Raw genomic sequence first — 16,951 nt, forward strand, 5'->3', positions numbered from 1 at the left:
AATCATACAGGTCGAGCAAAAACCCCAATGTAGATAATCTACGGGACTGCATCTCTAATAAGTTCCGAAGGATTAAGATAGGGTACTAAGGACCAGAGATCGTTCGGAATATACTTCGAGAACAGAGTCTTGTCGGGCTTTATGCTCTATTGTAGGAAATTATATTATCTCCAGCTGCATCTGCCATACAGTCAAAAAATTCGCTCCCAAGCCGAGGTTGGTCACAGATAAAAGCTGATATATGAGCAGGTAAGGACAGAGAATAGATAATCTCGATCTAACCCCACACACTACATCCACTTAGATCTGTTCCGATATCCAGGTTGAAACAATTATTTCAATGATCATACTTGATCAGTTCTTGATAATATAGAACGTGCCAGACACAATAATTGACAGGCTTAAGAAATAATCGAACTCAGAAGATGAATTGACAAAGTGGAAATATAATATAATAAAATATATAATTCGACAGTGCAGATTTAAAGCTTGGATTAAAGATTGAAAATAGTTTAACATCAACAAAATAACTAGAAATTTGCTTGTGCTTGCATGATACCATGCATGATCCAACAGACTTTATAATTGACAAATTAAACTGTTTTTTGAAAAAATAATGAAAACAAATTATAAAAGATTTTTAAAATTACTCAAGGTCGTGGTTCTGGCAGTGGAGGATAGTTAATCAACTATAAGTTCTTATTAATTCTATACCAGATAAAATCTAGGATCTTAATGATTATAAGCGTTTGTCAGCATGGCCATTACTTTAACAAAGAAAATTCTATATTTTTCTCCACTATATTTTTTTTGAAGTGAAGATTGGGGCCCCAAAACATAAAAACTCACGTGATTCCTCTTGGCAGTCGTGGTTCCTTTAGATCAAATTTTGTATGATCGGTGGCTGGTCCAAGCTTTGGTCTTAGCATGTGTGGAATTTTAATTAAATATTTCCTTCATCAATTAAATTAGGGAATAATTGAATTAGAATTTCTAGAATAATCAATTGATGAATAATTTTACGAAATGATAGATAAATTAGCCTAAGATATTGGCTCACAGATAAAGAAAATACAAAAATCAAATAAAATTTCACTAATAGGTCTTTGGTAACTTTTTAACAAGGTCTTAATGGTGGGGATTTTAAAAGGGAAGTGTCTTGCCTTCTTGTAGGCCTTTGGCTGGAACCTTTTTCTTGGAATCTCTGTGTAATTAATTTGCATGAAAATTCGCCATTGGTAGAATGATTATGACGTAGGCATGACATCAGTGGCAAGCAGTAAAATATAATTCCTTTGATTACAATAATAACTTAATTTGTATAATTTTGTGAATTGCTTAATTCTCTATATACAGTTCCCCTATACAGTGTACATACACTAGCATATATGATAAGGCAAGTTTGCTGGCTGATAACAGATTAATATATGATGCTTTCAAACAATCATCCATTTTGGTGCCATTTCTATGACATATAATTGGCTTAGACTTGCCAAAGAGATTCATTCACCATGTGACTCAGTTGAAACAATAATTTATAATTTAATACTTCTATAAAATTCTCATCATATTCGAAACTGTTATAATTAATTTTGCTGCTCTTATCAATGATACAATATTCATGCTATGACTTTGTTACTACAACATTCGACATTATAATGTAATTTCGTGAGTAATTAATAATTTTAACAATAATACATACATTTTATCTTTTTTTTGAAATTCTTCATCCTTTTTCAATAATTCTTAATTTCAGAAATAATATTATAGCTTGCATTAAAATCTGGCAAGACATTTATAATATATTGAGTCAGTCAGCTGTGTCTGAGCTGTTACAAAACATCTGATCAATTGTGAACAAAAGTGTAACCTCCAAAAGTTCAATGAGCGATTCATGAATGATTTGTACTTAATTGGCAGAATAATTATAATGTTATTAAATAATTCTTTGAAAAAATGCGTAGTACAAAATGGTACTCTTATCTTATACTCAGCTCAGTCATATTGTGTTGATAAGGAAGCCTTATTGCTTGGGTGCTAACTGTTTGTTAGGCAAACCTTCTATTTTATGAGGGTAATTATAATTTTCCTAGTTAATTCTCTCCTTTCATGAGATTTACTCAAAAAATTCATCACAATATGTTGGAACAACTGTTCCAATTTTGCTCTTTCGAGCTTAAACAATTTTTCACTCATTTTGGGATAATGGATGATTTTCATTGACCATTTTCATAATTGAATGAATCACAAAACAATACAATGGATGCAAGCTAATCTGTTGTGATTGATAGATGAAATACCATCAACATTAAACAATGCATAGGCTTTGCTTCATAGTTGCACATAGTACAATGCGCATAGCATAACAGCTGCTCTGTACAGGATACAAGAAAAGTGAGCGCATCTCTCACTCCAAAGCTACCTACTACTACAAACAACTGGAAACAAGCATCTATTACACTTGCAAAAGACAACAAAACATTTTTATGATTATGAAACAATGCAGACTAACAATCTACCCTGCGTTACGATTATGAAACGAATAACAACTGAAAATATATTGAAACATTAAAGCCAAAGTTGTATTTTCATTAAGGAAACAAGTAAAATGAACTGGATAAAGAATCCGGCCCAGAGGACCAGATATATAATGTTACAAAAACTATGAATCCATAGGCCTTTTGCTTCTGGTTTTTTGGGTTGGACTGTATGATATGAATAAACACATTCATATATCCAATTCAGCACACCTGTATTTAGACCCAGGAAAACAAATAGGAAAAATCACTTACCCCAATCCAAACTATGATGTAATTATATACCGATTTGTTTGTTACAAACAGGGTTCCAGGTAGTAAATTGGAATAAGGAATATGAAGGAGACAGATGAATGAAAACAAATCAATATTATTCTGCCATGGTGTGTGATCTGTTCTTGTGGTCCTTAGTCCTCACACATTTGTACTGACTGGATATATATTTAACTCAAAGTATTTAAAGTTATTTAGGGTGTTGGCTTTCACTCTCAATATACTTTCACAAACACAAACACAAGCACAAGTTATGAATCAATTACACAAAACGAATATATTACATTTACAATAATAATGGGACAAATTTCCCATGATTACATATCCAAAAATAACAAATTAAATGAATAGGAGTTGCTAATTATGGATCAACCATCCAAACGAAAAACAATGATCTTTCGATGATGAGATCTGTTTTGTAACTGAGCTCAGCTCCAGGCTGCACACGCCTAGAGCGGAGGGGATGGCTCAAGTCATGGGAATGAAAACGATAACAGGACAAAATCTCTTCCTCAGCTCTATGCATTGGAAAAAGAAAAACTAGAACTACTATACAAAGAAACTGGCTTGAACAAATAATAATGGACTTTTAGGAAGAGAAGGCTGATGTGTAAGTGCATGCATCAATTGAGAGAGATTACTCCATCCCTCATCTCATTCATCAATTTTACCAAGTATGACACTGGTTGAACAGTATATATAGAGAAGACTCCTAATAGGATCCTTTTTCATCCTTTGAAACCCTAAGAGGCGAAATATTTCAAAATCTGTTCTTAGTGCGTGTCTATCATGTTTGAAGAATATTTGTGCGAAGTTTTAAGTCTGTAGGCCAATTAGTTTGAGCTGTAGTGTGATTTTACATCAACATTTTTGAAAAATGCCTTCTCCTGAACCCCTCTGTGCTCCTGATCGGAATTTTTCTGCATAGATCTAATATTTTTTTGTAGCTGAACAAAAAATTCCCTTATGACTTTGCTGTGCAATGAGCGGTTGAAAAGTACAACATTTTCGGTGGGCCCCAGCTCCCTCAGTGGGGCAAATTTCTGAAAAGTCTTGAGGCTTCCATAAACAACCATGAAAACTTTCAAGTTTTTAGGCTCAGTAGTTTGGGCTGTGGTGTGATTTCAGTCTGTTGGGAACAATAAGTTTACATGAGTGAACTTCCTCCTTTCAAGCAGGACACTGCACACATTATCACTGCAATAGCTTGTAGGTCTTCAATAGATGACATGTCGTCTTGAACTGAATTTACTAAAATGTATTGCACTAAAATCTTCACAAATCTGCACAAAACAACGCCCACCTTACAATAGAGCTACCGCTCGACTAAATACGCATCGGCCGTAAGGCCGACCGGTACGTGAATGGGGAGACCGCCATAGAGGCCTGGCCCTTAGACCCTGACTGAACAGTCCGGGCCTCAAGGCCGATCGAAACGTGTATGGTAGGCCTTAGAGTCTTTATCTTGATTTTTTGTAAAAAAGTTGTTGGCATTACCTAGAGCCACACCCAATTATATATTACAGATTGAACTAGATTTGGAATCATTGTATTAATTTATATGTTTTAAAAATGCACATCGAGTATATTGCTAAAACTATGAGTCTCGGCAGGCACAGATTAACAAGAAAATTGGCTGAGAAAATAATTAGATATAAGATATCTTTGTATAAGGAGTGGATGCGTTTGGATATAGAGTATGAATGTAACTTAGCAGAATGTTTGGTGAATGAAAAAGTGAATTTGAGCGTATGTATGAGAGAATGAAAGAGAAAAATAGACTGGGTTGTTTGCAAAGAGCAACTACTTCACAATTTCACTGCGTTTATCATATTTTAGACATGAGTAGAGGAAAGAGCTATATGAAATCTGGATTGGGCAGGAAAATGATGAGTTCTATTCTAAAAGCTAGAGGTGCATTATTAAATTTGAACTATGGACATGGAAGAGAGTAAGGGCAGTGGATTTGTTCAATGTGCAATATAGGGCACAGGGAAAATATTAAACATTTCATTGGAGTATGTCCAATCAATTAAAATTATTTAAGTATTGTACACTTTTTTCTGTTTTGTTTTGATGAAGGGAAAAGTTTATTATTTATCTACTATGTATTTTCTATTCATTATTTCAAGAAGATTGCATATTATTTTTATTTCTTGGATAACAGTATCATAATTATAATTATCGAATTGCTAACTTTATTTTTAAGTTTTGTTGGTCGAAGGATATTATTCAGTTAGGATAAAGCATTGTAATAATGATTCAGTAGATACCGACTCCTGTCAGACAACCTTCCGGTTATGTCAAATTAGTCTTTTATACAGATCACGTAGGTTTATTAAGAAGTATTTTTTTTTTAAATTTGTTCAATATGTTGTATGCTTGATGATTTGTTAGGTTCTGTTTTTGAAATAAAGACGCTTATTATTATTATTATTATTATTATTATTATTATTATTATTATTATTATTATTATGTTCCCTTTTTTAGGAGCCTTGTTTATTGTTTTTTAATAGCATATCATAATTCAGTATGATGAGTATGATATTCTTTTGGTTCTCTCCGACTACAACAGAGTATCATGAAGAATCAATAATCATGAATGAGTTTTCTGAAACATCAATTGTCATTAAAATTGAATGGCCTATTTCCTCTCAACTAATGAATTAAATTGATGCTGTTGAACAGAAGTGTGCACTTTGTTAAAGCAGAGAACAAAAGGCAAAGGTTGAAGGACAAAGGACGAAATCACAAAGGATGATTTTCGCCGAAGCATTTAAAAAGGTTTCTCTTCCTTCCAAGAAGAGGATGAAATTCTCTCAGCTTTAAAACTCTCATTACCTAGAAGAGTGAACTAAGAAATGTTTGAGAGAGTATCTCGTATAACAACGGACATCTCGTCTGTTCTAAATCCAAACAGACAAAATCATTCTCATAATATCAATTCTCATTTGGAGAGAATATTCATTTTCAATAGAGAAGCTTTACATCTTAATTCCTATGCAATGTTGAAAACAGAGCTTTTGAACCCCATTTTATTAAATATTACGTGGTTTCCTAGTACCAAAGTGGATGCAAGTCTTATCATATATAATTATATATTACATTTTGCTATGCTAGTGCCAAAGGAACAGGTTAATCTTTTCAACGATTATTGTCACACATGCAACTCCTGCATAGAACCAACATGTGACCCAGAGAAAGTTTACTATTTGCAGAGGGATTACTTAGCTTTGTTGGCACCCGCCATACAGTACAGCAGTACACCACTACTGATTAGCTCTTATTTCTCTTCTTATTCACTGTATTTGTTGCTGTAAACCACCGCCAACGTGGCTTAGATGCTAGTGGTGCAATCATCCTTGATTAACAAAGTGACGAACTAGGGCTTCAACGTTAGTACAGTCTGTGATTACTCTCGATTCTCGGTAAGGATGGAATTTGAAACAGCTATTTTGAAGGAATGTCAGAGGCAACATATAGTCGTCAGTCTACTCACAATAATGAGTCGCAGTCAATAAGAAGAGAAAAAGAGAGGGTGAGCGTGAGTGAGTGAACTAGAGTGAGAGAGAGTGCGAGAGAGTGTGTGTGTGTGTGTGTGTGTGAAAGATGTTAATATAGCGGGAAAGCGAGAGACTGTGCTTATGAATCAACGTTTCAACATCATGAGAAAACCTCGAGTTAATTAATTACTCCTCAGCGTTGTAACTCCTATGAATTATGATTCATTTGAATTCCTATGAACACCTATGATCCATCTTCCAGTTACAAAGAATATTTTCTGCGTATGATACCCCCATGAGCTTTTTGTTTGTGCGTGGATAATGGGAAGTGCATGAGTGATCTAGTGAGATGACCAAACATCCATCCATTCCACCGGCGGGATTCGAACTCATGAACCAAGCGGTGCCAGTAGACTCAAGATTGTAAAGTCCAGACTACTAGACGAACTCGGCCGACAATGATGATTCGAATCATTGAGAGATTCGAATCTCGTTTCGAATTTGATAGTATGCAATTCTATTCTGCATCTTATCAATTTATTATTGCTATAGTCCTCATTAGAGTTACAATGTTGAAACTGTGAAATATGCTATTTGACGCAGGTTCATTAACAAAAATAAATACAAGAATATAAGTAGTGTACTCTAGGTCTTTAGGTCTTGTTCCCTCTAGAGAAACTCGGATACCTTTTCAGAACCTACATTCAGATATATATGTCAAGGTTCGATAATGACTGTATAATACCAACACAAACCACTCTTGCGCAGAAATACAGCGTTAATTTTCTCTTCAAACTTTAATACTTCAGATTACGAATTTTTGAGCCAATATGTTTGATTCCACAAATCAATACAGAATTCGCCTTCCATTTGACCAGGAATTCAAGATCAAAAAGATTTTTGGATGTACATCCGACATCCGACTTTCGGTTTTCGGCCATTCGACAGCAGTGAATGAAACGGAATACAGCTCACAACTCTATAGAATTCTCTTGACCTCACTATGAGATATTACGCTAGAATTGAGAAGGAATCTGTGAAGCGGAAAACATCCATCAGAATTGGAGGGAGCTATTCAAGTGTTTGCCAGGGAATACCGGAACTGTCCAACAATCATGTAACCATTGAGCTGTAGCTTGAGATATCAGTCAGACTAAGCTTGTATTGGCCTACTGTATTGTTCTTCAACTGCTCCAATTCTACGAGCAATTCGGTCAATAGAACGATAAATAAATCGCATCACAAGCATTGATTCACAACAAATATTACTATATTGACACATACAATTATTGGAAAACATTTCCAGTTTCTCAATCTCTATCAGACTATAAAATAAACATTGAAAAAGTCAATTCTCGGCAAGTTGACAAGTGAAGATGCTGGAAACTTTCGAAAATTATTTCATTTACTGAATAAATGAATAATTTGCTTTCATTCTTACAACATAATCCAATTTTACAAAGGAAAATTATAATATTAACGCCGGCATTAAACCCTTGGTCAGCAACCATCAGGGTGAGGTTTGTAAAGTTAATTTAACAACAGATGAGTATTCCAAATACGCTTCTTTTTCAATGAATTTGATTGTTCATTCTACATTTATGAACTCACTATCCATTAAACTCTAAAGTTATTAGTGTCGGTATTTCCATGTATCAACACAGTATGCGGTTATCTTCAACCAATCATCTCCGTTCAGGTAGTCCTTGAGATCTTACCGTGACAATGCTGCCCTGCCAAGTGTTTCCATCTGAACTCGACGAGTATGGGACATGTTCCAATGAAATGAGTGACATCCTTCTCCTCCTTTCTATTGCATAATGAACAGAACTTGTTACCAATGAATGAGTATTCATCGAGGCGGATCAATTCATTTCTTGCCTTGAAAAACCACTTGATGTATCAAAAGCTAACATTTTGAGAAACGTAATCATTCCAGTGATTGAGCTCCGGGTGAATGGGGTACCACTGGCTGATGGCGACTTGTTGCATAATATGTTGGTCTAGCAGTTTATTTCCAATCCTCTTATTCAATTTCCTGTAATATTTATTTTTTTATCATTCACAATCAACTTAAGGACACAGAAAGAGACTACAGTCCAAAACTTCTTTTCATCCCAATTTCATAAAATAAATTTTCCAAATAAAGGTTATGTGCGACTTTCCAATTCTTCACTGATTTCCACATTGAAACAAAACACAAACACTTGAAACAATTATTAATTTCAAATTAATAAAGATTAAGATCCGAATTGATAACAAAATTTATTTTACTTAGTACTCAAAACTGTATAATAAATATTAATTTGAAATATTTTGTTCCGAAAATTAAAACAATCTTCTCCACTAGAAGAACAGCTGTTTTCTTCTGGTTTTCTTCTAGTTGATATAATGTTCGATAATCACATAATTAACGGCTTTAGGAAAATTAACTTTCAATTACTCTCAAATAATAGTGTTTGAATAAAATCGTTATAGATTGGAGCCCAGTAGTAGAATATTGAGAACATAATATTCTTGTGGAATGAGTATTATTTGAATAATTTATAAATAAAAATGAAGTTGAGCAATAATTTATATCTGCACAGTATAGTGTCTATAAATGATCCGGTTTTTACTTTCCTTGCCCTATTACCATAGGTAAGGAAAGTATTGCTTTCCGAAAAAAATTAAGGTACCCCAATTTCTAAATTTCTATACGTTTCATGGTCCCCTGAGTCCAAAAAAGTGGTTTTTGGGTATTGGTCTGTATGTGTGTGTGTGTGTGTATGAGTGTATGTGCGTCTGTGTACACGATATCTCATCTTCCAATTAACGGAATGACTTGACATTTGGAACTTAAGGTCCTTACAATATAAGGATCCGACACGAACAATTTCGATCAAATGCAATTCAAGATGGCGGCTAAAATGGAGAAAATGTTGTCAAAAACAGGGTTTTTCACGATATTCTCGAAAACGTCTCCAACGATTCTGATTAAATTTATACCTAGAATAGTCATTGATGAGCTCTATCAACTGTCACCAGTCCCATATCTTTAAAAATTTCGTATGCAAAGTTTGATTTTAGATTCCCAATTATCAGGCTTCAGAAACAATTTAATGATGAAAATAAGCTCGAAATTCGAGAAAATGTGTTTATCCAATTACAAACTGTTGGCAACAGTTAGATTCTATTAAATGATTCACTATGAAGAGATAGCAGACCTCGTGTGTCTACAGCGTTATTATCCTGTCACCAGCTGGCTCAAATCTTTAATAATAGACTTGAGATGCGCGGGAGCACTAGCGTCAGGTGATAAATTTTCATAACGGCAAGGAAAATTGTGTAAGTGCGCCACACCAGATTTTTATTATTTAATTTTATTCTATAATCGGTTTACGATAGCAGCATAGATAAAATTCATACATGGAATGTGACTCAATTTATGGAATGAAATGTTCAAATCTATTATTATTGTCATCCGCACAATTACTTCGTTCAAACGAAGTTTGCTATTCCTATTTAAACAAACCATCAGGCAGCACAGGCACAGCAATAAATTTTAACATTATACTCATATACACATGAAGATTACAGGGTAAATGTATAATGTGAAAGAATATGTTGAAAGACAGCTTTCGGAATATTTTGTGAATTGCAAATCCATGTTTTGAAAAGAGTTGAAGGCTGTGAGGGAAGCAGGAGCGGAACTTTCATCTTCTGCATCCTATTCGAAATGGGAATTTCAGAGAATAATTGCAAAATGCTTTTTTGTTAAGGAAATGGAACTGATACTGAAATGGACTTTTGAATTTGAACTTTCACCTTAAAATCCCCATCGCAGTCTGATGCACAGCTTGAAAATAATTCTCAATCCATTAAAGAGTCAACTTAAAATTCCACGTCGATCAATATTTTCAAGCTAAACAGTACATGAACTGAATTGTACCTTCATGCGATTGGCTCGTTACCGATTGCAATGAGTATACATGGTATTAAAATATATTGAATGACTGCTTTTCATTGCCTAATCTCCTATGAAAAGAGAATTTAAATACTTATCTCAATACCTGCTTTTTGATACATCATTAAAACTGGACTGACAGAATTCACGATACAGATTTCGCTCATTATAGTTATTATGGATTGGGGAAAAAATATAACCATTCATCTACTATCTATGTATGTATGTATAGTCTACACATAATATAATATTTAGAGAATCAGTACTAATTAAATTGAATAATTAGATAGTTGAAAATTCATAGTGAGGATTGTGAATACTGCACAAAAGTGTCAATTTCACTTTACAAAGATGGTTAAAAATTGTTGAATGTCTTTGCTTTTTCTTCTTCTTCTCCTTTCAAACAGGGATTAGGCTATTGTCTGTTACGACTCTGATCTAGTCTTATGAAATCTCTATCATCATAAGCAGAACTTTAATCTACTGATTCAATTTTATAATCAGTAACTAGCAGGGCACCCGTGCTTCGGTACGGGAATTGAAAGATAAAATTATTTACGTGAAACATTTATATGCTACCATTTTATGATTTCTTTCTTTGATCTTAGCTTGAAACCAAAAGCTTAGGGATGAAAATTTGGATGTAAACTAACATGTAGCTCAATTCAATTTCTATCTAAATTGACAACTTTAGAATTTACTTGTGATCTATCAATATCAATAGGTTAGTCTTGTGTCGTAATAACAGCATGAAAGGAAATAGGAGCAGCTGATGGAATATAATGTTTTTTCGAATTGGTTTTCAGCTGATTTTGAAACATGAAAATATCAGGCCTAGCAGCACAAAAGCTTGTTCAATTTCAATCAGGATTGAATTCCATGAGAATTAATCAGAGCAGGTTTTTTTGTTTTTTAAAAAGGCTTCTCTGATTGGTTCTCGTTGTATTTAGTCCGGATTATGAATTAGCAGACAGTGCAACTGTGTCTCACAAGGCCATGGCTGCGTACAAACATAGAGCAACAGAGGAACCAATACAACAGAAGCTGGAGAAATTAGTCGCATTTCTATCACATCACAATGAACATTACATTCAACTACCATATGTTTGGAGAGATCGATTTTAAACTTATTTTGCTATCATCAGGTCATTTTCTGAACCTATTCTTCCAGATGTTCCATGAAAACTGCAATGTGTTGAAATGAGGTCGCCAAATTTGGTAACTCAACTACAGCTATTATGATGTTTTTTATTTGCTCACACTTCCTTATGTTTCCAACAGACTATGGAAAACTTTTCTCTGATCAGCTGCTACTTGAGGGACCAATAATCCTTCCTCTTGGTAGTTCAACGAATTATCCCAGAGTTGAGACCTGTTCCAAAATAATGTTTTTTGTTGCAAGCACAATATATTCCTGATCTAATAAAAATCGTTAGAGCCGTTTTCGAGATCCGTCCGACATAGATACATATATCCACAAACACACATATTCAAACAAATTGCTTTCTTAGTATAATAATTATTGACTTTGTCAAATTGTAAACCTTTGCCCTTGGAGGATCACCTCTCATGATAGAGTGATGATATTGGTATTTATAAGAGCAGTCACTAAATTCCCTCTTTTGCAAATAAATTCACAAAAAATTAAGGCTGTCCGGCTCGCAAAATTACTGGGTTCAAACCTCAGCTCTAGCTCAGTGGTAGATACATGGATTTTACAAATGCAAGTAATCACCATAAGCTTCAGTGACCTGTGATTAATAGTTCTTACCGCTGCTTCTACGAAGTTCTTGAAGAATACCAGTAAGGAAATTAAAAGAATATTTGATGACTGATTATCAGTAACCATGTGCCACTAGAAAATGGTAAGGACCAACTATGGTTGTTTCTAGTTGATTCTTAAAACGCTCGTCGTGAGTACAGGTATTCACCAATATATCCTTCCAAAATTCCTTAGAACTTTCAACGCCAGTTCTTGAAGCTCTCTGGATCCTCATATGATATAACTGGAACCTTATTAATATAATTTTTTAATATACTTGTTCTGGCAGATAAAATGAATATCATCAAAGGATGATAAATATTGAGTGCTCTGAATAAGGTTAATATTACTTGATTCAACAATTTTAAATGCTGCTGAATATTGGTACCAAAACAGCTCAAACTGTATATCACAAGATGAACTAGGATAAAATAAATTTCTACGATTTGTATGCTGACATGAAACACAAAGTATATTCCCATAAAAATGTATGTATAAACTATTCGATATATCTATAATTTTTCTCAAATAAATGTTTTCTAAAATCTGAATAATTATCACAGGTTTTGCCAATATTCACAATAGTGAGTTTCAAATTCATAAATATATTATATTTAATACTGATACTTAGACTTCCAGTCAATACAAAATTCTGCGAATAAAAACCTGTTTGGTCTATAGGTTTGATATACTATACTTTGTTCAATTAACAAATTTAATAATTGATAAATTTTTATTCAAACATGAGATCTCAGGGATTTATATGAATTCGGGCAGTGCGTGGAAGTAAGCTTCCTACATATATCAAATAAATTTATAAATTGTCCTTATGAACTATGTGATATTATCCAACACGTGGTGACTTTTTATTTAATTTAAGTCAATTTGAATAGCGCTTTTAATTAATTCCCCCACTTTACACAGAAAATCTAAAACGAGCTCGTTCGACTTATCACTCACTTAAATGGAGTTCTTGACGGTCTCGTGGATTGAATTAATTATTTCCAATAATTAATTAGGTGGGCTCCTTTCGTCTCTGCTGGGCTAGCGCATGATCCAGATTCTTATAAGTTTCTTTCCGAATTAAAGATATATTTATGGGGAATAGTTACAAATTACGAACTCTTTGACAGCACTGAGTTCACAGATAATTTAACATTTAATACAAATATTCCACATTTAAAAGGGTTTGGCTTAATAGTTTTAAAATTTTAAAATGAGGAAGAAAGAACCCTAAAATCTATGTGCATCCTCTCAGGTCAAGATCTTAAGCCTGAAGAAGGAGGTTTTCAGAAAAATTTGTCTCTTCCAAGAATAATTCTGTAAGCTACTCTCTGATTGGTCTTCAATTTACTAAACTCAATACAATTGGTTGGCTTGGAAACAGGGCTTCCTCGACTTTATAATAGAAAAAATTAAATAAAAAAAAAGTTTTTATACAAATATATGGAGTGTTTATCTTAAATTGATTTCATAAATAAATCATAACATACAATTTTAATACATTTAGTTTTTTATATGAGTTTTGTATACTCTTGATTCATCATGCTTTTTTAGATTATGATAAATATTTATACAGAAATAATGGTTGTTCGTATTTCTACACATCGACTTCCTTTAGTATACATAATATTTCCTTTGTGAGTAAATTTTATATAATTCAACCTTTAATACTGGTTGATCGAATAATCAGCTGATTCGTTCAGCATTGATTCTAATAATTATCGATTTATTCAAGATCGACTAATTCTTTTCAAAATGTAAACAAATAATTCTAACCTCAATGTTCATGCACTCTTATTTTTTTATAATCCGCCAATAATAAGTAAGCCGCTTTATAATTTTTTGATCTTACCAATGGGTTCTCATAGTTATAGAATCACAATTATACATGTTTTCTTATCGTTTTTGATAATGCTATTACTCCTAATCGCTAATAATACTTGATTTAAGTTGATTTATCCTTTGACTAGGTCTAACCTTCTTTCCATTTTATAGTTCTATTAAAATTCATTGGTTCATTTTAAAATATTTGGTGGTATTAAAGTACCACGTGACACAATACGCCCTCTGATTTCTGATATAAAATGACAATTCGAGAATCTAATATAATTTTATGATCCAGTTGGTTTTGGATCAGAAATCACACATGTTACAAAGTCTGTTAATAAGTCTACTGAGAATTCTGTCTCCTAACAATTTCAACAACATATACAATAATAAATAAATTCAATTCAAATATGTATGCCTTACATTGGCCAATCTCCTACTACACATAATACACAAATATAAATTATCTCCTCCTCCATACACAATATAAACCTTTTTCCAATCCACGCTTCACTCTCAGGCTAGAAGCACATTTGAACGTTAGTGCAAAATCATTGCCAACCTAACAAACTTGTAATTCTCTGACTTGCAGAATATAATATTTCTTCTCCTCGACATAGAATAGTGACTTGTACATTTTGATTTCAATCTCTTGCAGAATTTGGGCTTTGCTTTTATATAACGAATATTTTCAAAGGATAATCTTTGGTAAGTTTTATTAAAGAGAACTTCTTATTCATCTGATACATTGAAACTTTGGCTTAATGCTTTTTGGTGGTAACTATGCGGTTTGATCATTTGGCGGATAATTTTATTGATTTTCTCAATTAGTTTACACATAAATAATAATAATATAATATTTTTATAATATCTCTACATACAATTTACATTTATATGACACTTGAGCCTTTCTTGGGGGTGTTGACTTAGGCGATTTATCAGGCATTGAATACTCGGGTACTTGTAGTGGACAGCTGGTTTCTGTTGGCTTCTGTCTATCAACTGTCGCCATTTTGATGTCTCCTAGATATACAACAGTGAGTTGGTTTTTTAAATTTGAAGTTATTTATTCACTTGTTTCATTAATGAGGGTGGTGTTAAAGATGATTTCTAAATTTTTTCTTTCTTTATTTTCAGGTATTGTTATTCAAAGTGGATACTCGTCTGCTAATTAAGTGTATTGTTGGTGTTTGTCTGGTACGTATACATAGACGGGTAAGCTAATGACGTTTCATCAAAATATTATTATTTACTTTCTTTATCTCTTAATGTTTTGATAATGCGGTTTGAGATTATAGGCATGGGCTTTGATTCTGTAAATAATCTGGTGGTTTTTCGGTCGTCAAAACCACCAGATTTTACAGAATCAAAGCCCATGCCTATAATCTCAAACCGCATTATCAAAACATTAAGAGATAAAGGAAAGTAATAATAATATTTTGATGAAACGTCATTAGCTTACCCGTCTATGTATACGTACCATACAAACACCAACAATACACTTAATCAGACGAGTATCCACTTTGAATAACAATACCTGAAAATAAAAAAGAAAAATTTAGAAATCATCTTTAACACCACCTCATTAATGAAACAGTGAATAAATAACTTCAAATTTAAAAAACCAACTCACTGTTGTATATCTAGGAGACATCAAAATGGCGACAGTTGATAGACAGAAGCCAACAGAAACCAGCTGTCCACTACAAGTACCCGAGTATTCAATGCCTGATAAATCGCCTAAGTCAACACCCCCAAGAAAGGCTCAAGTGTCATATAAATGTAAATTGTATGTAGAGATATTATAAAATATTATATTATTTTATTTATGTGTAAACTAATTGAGAAAATCAATAAAATTATCCGCCAAATGATCAAACCGCATAGTTACCACCAAAAAGCATTAAGCCAAAGTTTCAATGTATCAGATGAATAAGAAGTTCTCTTTAATAAAACTTACCAAAGATTATCCTTTGAAAATTCGTTATATAAAAGCAAAGCCCAAATTCTGCAAGAGATTGAAATCAAAATGTACAAGTCACTATTCTATGTCGAGGAGAAGAAATATTATATTCTGCAAGTCAGAGAATTACAAGTTTGTTAGGTTGGCAATGATTTTGCACTAACGTTCAAATGTGCTTCTAGCCTGAGAGTGAAGCGTGGATTGGAAAAAAGGTTTATATTGTGTATGGAGGAGGAGATAATTTATATTTGTGTATTATGTGTAGTAGGAGATTGGCCAATGTAAGGCATACGTATTTGAATTGAATTTATTTATTATTGTATATGTTGTTGAAATTGTTAGGAGACAGAATTCTCAGTAGACTTATTAACAGACTTTGTAACATGTGTGATTTCTGATCCAAAACCAGCTGGATCATAAAATTATATTATATTCTCGAATTGTCGTTTTATATCAGAAATCAGAGGGCGTATTGTGTCACGTGGTACTTTAATACCACCAAACATTTTAAAATGAACCAATGAATTTTAATAGAACTATAAATGGAAAGAAGGTTAGACCTAGTCAAAGGATAAATCAACTTAAATCAAGTATTATTAGCGATTAGAGTAATAGCATTATCAAAAACGATAAGAAAACATGTATAATTGTGATTCTATAACTATGAGAACCCATTGGTAAGATCAAAAATTATAAAGCGGCTTACTTATTATTGGCGGATTATAAAAAATAAAGTGCATGAACATTGAGGTTAGAATTATTTGTTTACATTTTGAAAGAATTAGTCGATCTTGAAAAATCGATAATTATTAGAATCAATGCTGAACGAATCAGCTGATTATTCGATCAACCAGTATAAAGGTTGAATTATAAAATTTACTCACAAAGGAAATATTATGTATACTAAAGGAAGTCGATGTGTAGAAATACGAACAACCATTATTTCTGTATAAATATTTATTATAATCTAAAAAAGCATGATAATCAAGAGTATACAAACTCATATAAAAACTAAATGTATTAAAATTGTATTATGATTTATTTATGAAATCAATTTAAGATAAACACTCCATATATTTGTATAAAAACTTTTTTTTTATTTAATTTTTTCTATTATAAAGTCGAGGAAGCCCTGTT

Source organism: Nilaparvata lugens, chromosome 1 (assembly GCF_014356525.2).
Source record: "Nilaparvata lugens isolate BPH chromosome 1, ASM1435652v1, whole genome shotgun sequence".
Classification (NCBI taxonomy): domain Eukaryota; kingdom Metazoa; phylum Arthropoda; class Insecta; order Hemiptera; family Delphacidae; genus Nilaparvata; species Nilaparvata lugens.